Genomic DNA, 6,778 nt, shown 5'->3' on the forward strand with positions numbered 1-6,778 from the left:
TTCTACGGAAGACCTTTTATGTAATGAGATATCGCGACGAAAATAGGCGTTCACTTTGCTCATGGATTATTTGTGAATGATATCAAACATTCGGTGGAATTGGCGTAGATTGTGGTGTCCCACTGAATTGTGAATTGAGCAGAGGACAGACTTACAGCAATTATAACTGAGAACAAACGCTAAAAATGGGTCTATCCTATAATAGTATTCGCCGCAGCTACCCGCTAGAAGGAAATACGGAAACATTCCTCCATTTTCTCTGTGAATGTCCAACTCAAGCACAAACCAGACCCCGTTAATTTGGAACACATCAGGTACCAAATCTTGAACGGCGAAAGTAGTCTGAGCAAAAGGTGAAACGAGATAGCAAGTTTACAGACGATAAGGCATTAACGTGTCGCATCCAGCTATAATTCCAGCTATAATTGAGCCCAAAGTGGCAGCACTCCTTCCTATCCACTTATATATCTACATTCCTACCTACAATAGACGGTTGAATGGTCGAGTTATGTCAGAAAACTCAAAGAGCATTGTAAACGGGAGACAGTTTAGCTGGGAGTTAATGTTTCGAGGTTACGGTTAACGACTGGAGAGCAAAGTCCTGAACTGACCTATTTTAAGAAGCTTAATCACAACTTAAACGATGTTGATTGGAGAAGCAATGTTAAGTTTTGACAATGTCAGAGAGATGTAGTTGTTTTTGTGCCTCTTTGAAGCCGATGAGCTAGTGTGTTCTTTGAGAGATCATACCATGAGGAGGTTTACTGTGACCTATACATGACAGTATTAAAACTTGGAACACTCATAAAGTGATTTGGTTCTACACCATTCTTATCATGTAGACTTACTTTACCCCGTCAATATCCTAATCGTATTAAAACCATAATCGAATTGATCTTAAAGATATCCAGCGCTAAAGGTTTCTTAGTTTTGCTAAATAAGTTGGAAGTTGGTGGTAAAGAATTTTCATCGCAGTAGCGGTTTCTCGTTGCACTGACTTAAGTTTTGATAATTAGCTATACCCTTTAGATAGCGAAAAATCCATTTGATATTGACGGTTATGTAACAATGAAATTTCGTATCATTATTTTCACTCTTTTATACTTTCATTAGCGCTTAGCCTCCATTAGTGCCACCTTTATGTTAGTCATTAGTATAGCGATATGCATATGAGCCCTGGTACTAATCTATGCAATATTCGTGTGTGGCATGTGCATGAGTATTTTCATTTTCTCAATATTCATAAAATATACTTAATGTATGTCAATATATATATTCGGCAAGTGAGAATATACATATGTTAAGCTTTTTGCGTTCAGACAAATTACAATGCAAGGATATATCGATTTTCGGTTGAATTGTGTGGCATAGTAGGTTGGTCATGTATTCAAAGGAATCTGGCCACCATTTATTTGCTTAAATACTTAGTGTGACATAACCATTATTTGCTTATACGACATACTTAAATAACAGTTATTAATTTCTCAATAAAAAGTAGAGTCATTAAGTGCCGCTTTTACTATTTTTGCGTGAATTTTTTTAGTATAAATATTGTAATTAATCACAGTGCGTAGCTTTAAGTCTGAGTTCAAGAAAAGTTTAAAAGCATGACTAAGGAAAATAGCTCGATGTATTGTGAGAAGAAGGTTTCTAAGAGTATGTCTAAGAAAGAATCAATATTGATAAGTATATATTTGACTTCCTCATATTACCATTGACGAGCTCAAGGCACTCGTGTCGAAACCGTCGCTTTTATTATCCGAGTTGCTTGAAATGTTAGTGGAAACTAAACCGAAAATGTTCTAAGGCTAATATAAGAGACCATTTGACTAATGTTGTCTACAGAAAGTAGTTAAAATAAATTGTAAAGCACCGAAWTAAATCACAATATCGTATATACTATACCGACATAAAGTGATTAAGCACCCTGTATAAATTTATTTGTTTATATGAAAAAAAAAAATCATTAAGTAATAATAATTACACAGTAGGCATAGAGGCATCGATTAAGGGGAATTCGTTGGTCCAATGACGCATTTACAACAAAGTGATAATGGGAAAAAAGTTATAAAAGTCATTTTATAATATAAAGAAAGAGATTTTTAATTTTTGTACACTCTTCGTAATAAAGATGGTATATACAACATCGGGCAAAAAATAGTAAGACTTTCTAATCAAAATTTCGTTGAAGTATTTCCTTTTTTCAGGTTGGTATAACTGTTAGTAATATATGGGCCAAATATAACATAACATCAAAATGATCATTAGCCTTTCTGAAGTGCATTCGGCGATTGATTTTTATGATGAGTGCAGTGGTTCACAAAAAAGTTTCATTAAATTTTGGTGTAGAAACGTTGCGAATGTTGGAAAATGTTCTCGGTGATAATTGYTTGTCGCAAGCAAGCGTTTTTGATTGGTATAAACTATATATAGAGGGTCGAGAGCTCGTTGATGATGAACCACGTCCAAGACGGCCATCARCAGATCATCAACCCGTCGATAAAACGAAGGAATTGTTGCTTGAGAATCRATGATTAACAATCAGAAATCTTACTGCCATCGTTGGAATATCTGARGTATCGAAAAAGAAAAATTTGAAATATCATTTCGGCTTAAGGAAAATAAAAAAAAGGATTGTTTCCAAATTCACTTTTTTTTTTGGAAAAACAGCTTCTGTGAAAGAATGCTTAACGACTACTACGATGTTATGAAAYAAATTGTTACTGACGATGAGTCTTGGATCTATGCTTACGGCCAGGYAACAGACCGACTACCGTGACRAAGGTGAACCAAAGCCGAAAAAATYACTTCAARGCAGTTCAAAAAKCAAGGTTATGTTGAGAGTTTTCTTCGATTATCTAGATGTGGTACCATTCGAAAATCCTTCCGACTGGTCGAACTGTTAACAAGGAATACTATTTGAGTGTTATGCGTCGTTTGCATGAAGCTATACTGAAAAAGAGGCCGGAATTATGAGCGGCCAACTATTGGTACTATTGTACCAGGATAATGAACCTTCGCATACTGCATTGTTTCTTTGAATATGTATGTAGTTCAATTTTGTCATTTTCTTTTAAAACCATATCTCCGCACTTCCATATCGTTGCACGGAGAGCACTTGAAGGCATTTGCTGATATTCTTCATGAGTTAGTGATCATCTACTATGTTGAAAGCACCAAATAATCAAGTTTAMAGAATTTCGTACCTCCCACATAACTGTTTTATTAGTCTAATTCTTAATTTTTTCTTACAAAAAATATTTCTGCTACTCACACGGGGGCTTGTTCAACAGTAAACTAGTTTTTGCCCACAAGTTTATTAATTTCTTTGTGAATATAGTTGCCAAGCTGCACTAGAACTTGAATTCCTTAAATTATGTATTATTTTTAATTAGCATACTGAATTTTACTTTAGTACAAATACTAAAACACCGCAAACCGGCTTTTGTTTTTGCTTCACAAACAGAAAACCACAAATCAAGTTAACTGGAATTATTTAGTATTTGCTTTAGATAAACAATTTGACGGACCACCTATGCATATATGCTAATTTTAGATACATTTATACTACTTAGATTTTTTGAAACGCTTCCATTTGTATTTAAACAAAAGCGAAAAAGTGTGTGTGTGTGTGCGTGTAAGGGTATGCGTAAACACATGGCTTTTTGATATCAAAGCAAAGTGCATCTAACTTCTTTCTGTACCAGTGAATTTTGTTATCTACCTATGGGCTTAACATATATACTAACATAAATTTAATATAACGAACTTAAAATATTTAATTAAAAACAAACAAAAAACAAATTTGTAGAAAAACAAAAAAAATTTTATATGAATTTTTAATCAACTAAGCTTTTAGCATTTTGTTGTTAAATTAACGGTATTTCTCAATCTTGTTAGATTTTTTTCGCAAAACATAACGGTATATTTTAATATTGTTAGCAATTACCACACACAATTTGACAAACTAAAGATATAAAATTAAACTCGATTTATGTCATTCTTAAGAAAAAGAGTTGTATATGACTTCGTCAAAGTAAAATTCTGCCAAACCGCTACTCTTATCTCTCCACAGTTCGTTTTGCTGTTGGTTAGGTTGATCTTCTGCGTATAATTTTTATCTGCGCTAGATTCTCAGCACGCTACTATGTTTTTAATCTAATGTTTTTAACCTACTTTGAGATCACATTTATTATTCTTTATTTGAACTACTTTGCTACATTATTTGTTTCTCATTTGTGCATCTTCATTCCCCTTATAACTGTTTCAACAATTTTGCTTCAGTTCATGAAAGCACACCGGTCTTTGTCGCTTTGAAATCCTGCGTTCCTACAACTAGCATTAAGCTAMTTCATCATCAGTTTCGCTACTGAGGAATCCCAGGAAGCTGAAAATCCAATGAGCTTGCAGGAAAAGGGCACCCGTACCTCACTCGTAGTGTAAAGGGAGTTGGATCTCCATTGTCACTTATACTGGAGTTCACGGGTGCTTTTCAGACGTTAGTCGACAATCAACTTATGTGCTATTGTAAAATTCTTCTGGCTGAGAGTAGATTGTGGGAAAAATGCTCGCCTTTACAAAGTTCATCTAGACGCAATCGGAGGTGTTCTTACTGGACATTGTTCAATGGCGGTTTCAGGCGGTAAGGCTAAAATGCCAAAAATAGCCGAAACTGACATTAACCGCGCCTTTTTGTATTGGTATTCCTTGATAGTTTGACCAGTCGGAAGGAATTCGGAGTGCACAACATCTCGATCGAAGAAAACTGTCAACATAACCTTGATTTTTGACCAATTTTGACGGCTTTTTTTCTGATCTGAACTACGATCAGCCTATAGAAAGTATTGTTTCACAGACGTTAAGGCGACGCTGTTTTTCGAAAAAATATAGTATTATTGGAAATAATTGTGTTTTAATTTTTCTTCAGATTATTTTGATGTAAAATTTGTTACAGATGTCAGACAGTCAAAGCCACCTAGAAAAAAAAAATGTTTAACGAATGGGTTTCGCCAGGAATGTAAATGAAAAAGTCTTACTGCTTTTTGCCCACAGTAGAATCGGGTAGTGAAACTTAAAAAACATATCTTTTTGAGCCGTGAGATCGCCGTGAGATCAAGTTGATCATCTGAATTGAATCGTGTGAACGTCTAAGGCCTTTCAAGATCAAATAGTTCTTGTAAGAGATGTGCATTCAAGCAAAAATGCTTCTATCCACGCATGAGTTAGAAAGGTCGATATATGCCGATCTATTCAAAAAAACTCACTTTACTTAAAAAACAAACTATACTTGGATCTCCTATGACTCGAAATGAAATTTAAGATTTTTCGTGTTTTAGAAAACCAGTCAAAATTCGAAGTCACTATTCAGAATTGAATTTTTTATTGAAATTTTAAGGATGATGATGTAGGAAATCGAGTAAAACACTTGATTTTGAAAAGGTATAAAAATATATACAAAACTTTTCCAAAATAATTACACAACTGTAACATAACTCGTGTCTTACGGATTTTTTTTTCATTCTCGACTACACGCTTCCAACGTGTTAACGAAAAAAAGAGTTTTCGATTCAAAACTTCCAAAAAAAAAAAGCAAATTCAACACAAAAGCTTCACAATTTTTATTTACCTTTTTGTTTTGTTATTGTTTTTCACTGCAGCTGCTTCTACGCACTTTCCCGCCACTAAATCGGTGGATGCTGCGATGCGGATATGTTTTTGTTGCACTATTAAACTGTACCACAATAAATCACCGCCAAAAATCCGGTTGCACAGAATTTTGGACCATTCAACAATGTTTTGCAAATCGCTTCGTATTTACTTTTTTTCYTAAACACCACTAAAATGTAGCACAAAACGTTCAAAAGAACTTATTTTATGCATTTGTMGCATAAACTTTAACACACACACATACACAAGTGTAGCCACTGCACGCGCGAAAGTCAATTCGGTGAGTATCAACCGAGCAACCGAGCGTTCAACAACTGAACGTGTTCAATGAATGAGTGCGACTGTTGTTGCGATGAGCTGCTGCTGTTGCTCAAGCCGAATGAGAACGCACAACATGAAAGCTRCGGCAGCAGTGGCGGCATCAACAGAAGAAGCTATTAAAGCTAACAACAACAGGCTACGACGATGGTTAGGCCAATGCATGCAGTACTAGYACGAAAGCTAATGTTTTTGCTCACTCCTGTGTTTATGCACATGTGTTCGTGTGTGCTGCAGCCGAAAGCAAAGAGGTTTGCGCGAAAGCCCATTGCTGCGTCGTCGGCCAAGTTACAATGTCAGCGTTCTCATTCACGCGACTACGGACTGGTTTGAGGCCGGTCCTCGTAGCAGCTAAGAGTTCATAATGCCGGTAGAGGTTAAGTGTTAACCCGTTCTGAGCATATGTGCTTTTAAGGCACAAATAATATAAATCAGCTGTGGCAGCTGCTGGATTTCGGCCAATTATCTTTATAGTAGTCTKATTGAGCTCAAGTGGCCGGTATATATAAACCGTTTTATAGAAACAAAACAATGAATCGTGGATAAAAATTATATACATACTTTTCGTGATTACTTGCCTATTAAAATTTGGCAAAATCTTAAAATGAAAGAAATTTACTAGCTTCGGAAATTATAGCTAAATTTCTAGAAGCATTGCGACCTCTTCGCTGTATGTTTTTAAAATTTGAACTAAAATCTAACAGTTAAAGAGCTTCAGTGGCTCCATGTTCTTATAGAGTTTTATGGTAATAATCAGTCTTAACATTTTTTTTAATGGAAGTAGTGGCAATTC

At 35.2% G+C, this 6,778-nt stretch overlaps 1 protein-coding gene across 2 annotated transcripts in view; it reads right to left on the bottom strand.

Moving 5' to 3' along the window:
• The window catches only part of LOC108972068 (Y+L amino acid transporter 2), a 46,669-nt gene that overhangs the window by 29,224 nt on the left and 10,667 nt on the right, over nucleotides 1-6,778 (bottom strand). Inside the window, exon 1 of one of the 2 annotated variants that reach the window (XM_018938533.1) lies at nucleotides 5,627-6,015. The exons of the other annotated variant lie outside the window; for it this stretch is intronic. The gene's annotated coding sequence lies outside the window, so the exon portion shown is untranslated. Of the gene's footprint in view, nucleotides 1-5,626; nucleotides 6,016-6,778 lie in introns of those variants that run through there. 2 annotated transcript variants of the gene reach the window in all.

Source organism: Bactrocera latifrons, unplaced genomic scaffold, assembly GCF_001853355.1.
Source record: "Bactrocera latifrons isolate USDA-ARS-PBARC rearing strain unplaced genomic scaffold, ASM185335v1 scaffold_374, whole genome shotgun sequence".
In the NCBI taxonomy this organism is placed as follows: Eukaryota; Metazoa; Arthropoda; class Insecta; order Diptera; family Tephritidae; genus Bactrocera; species Bactrocera latifrons.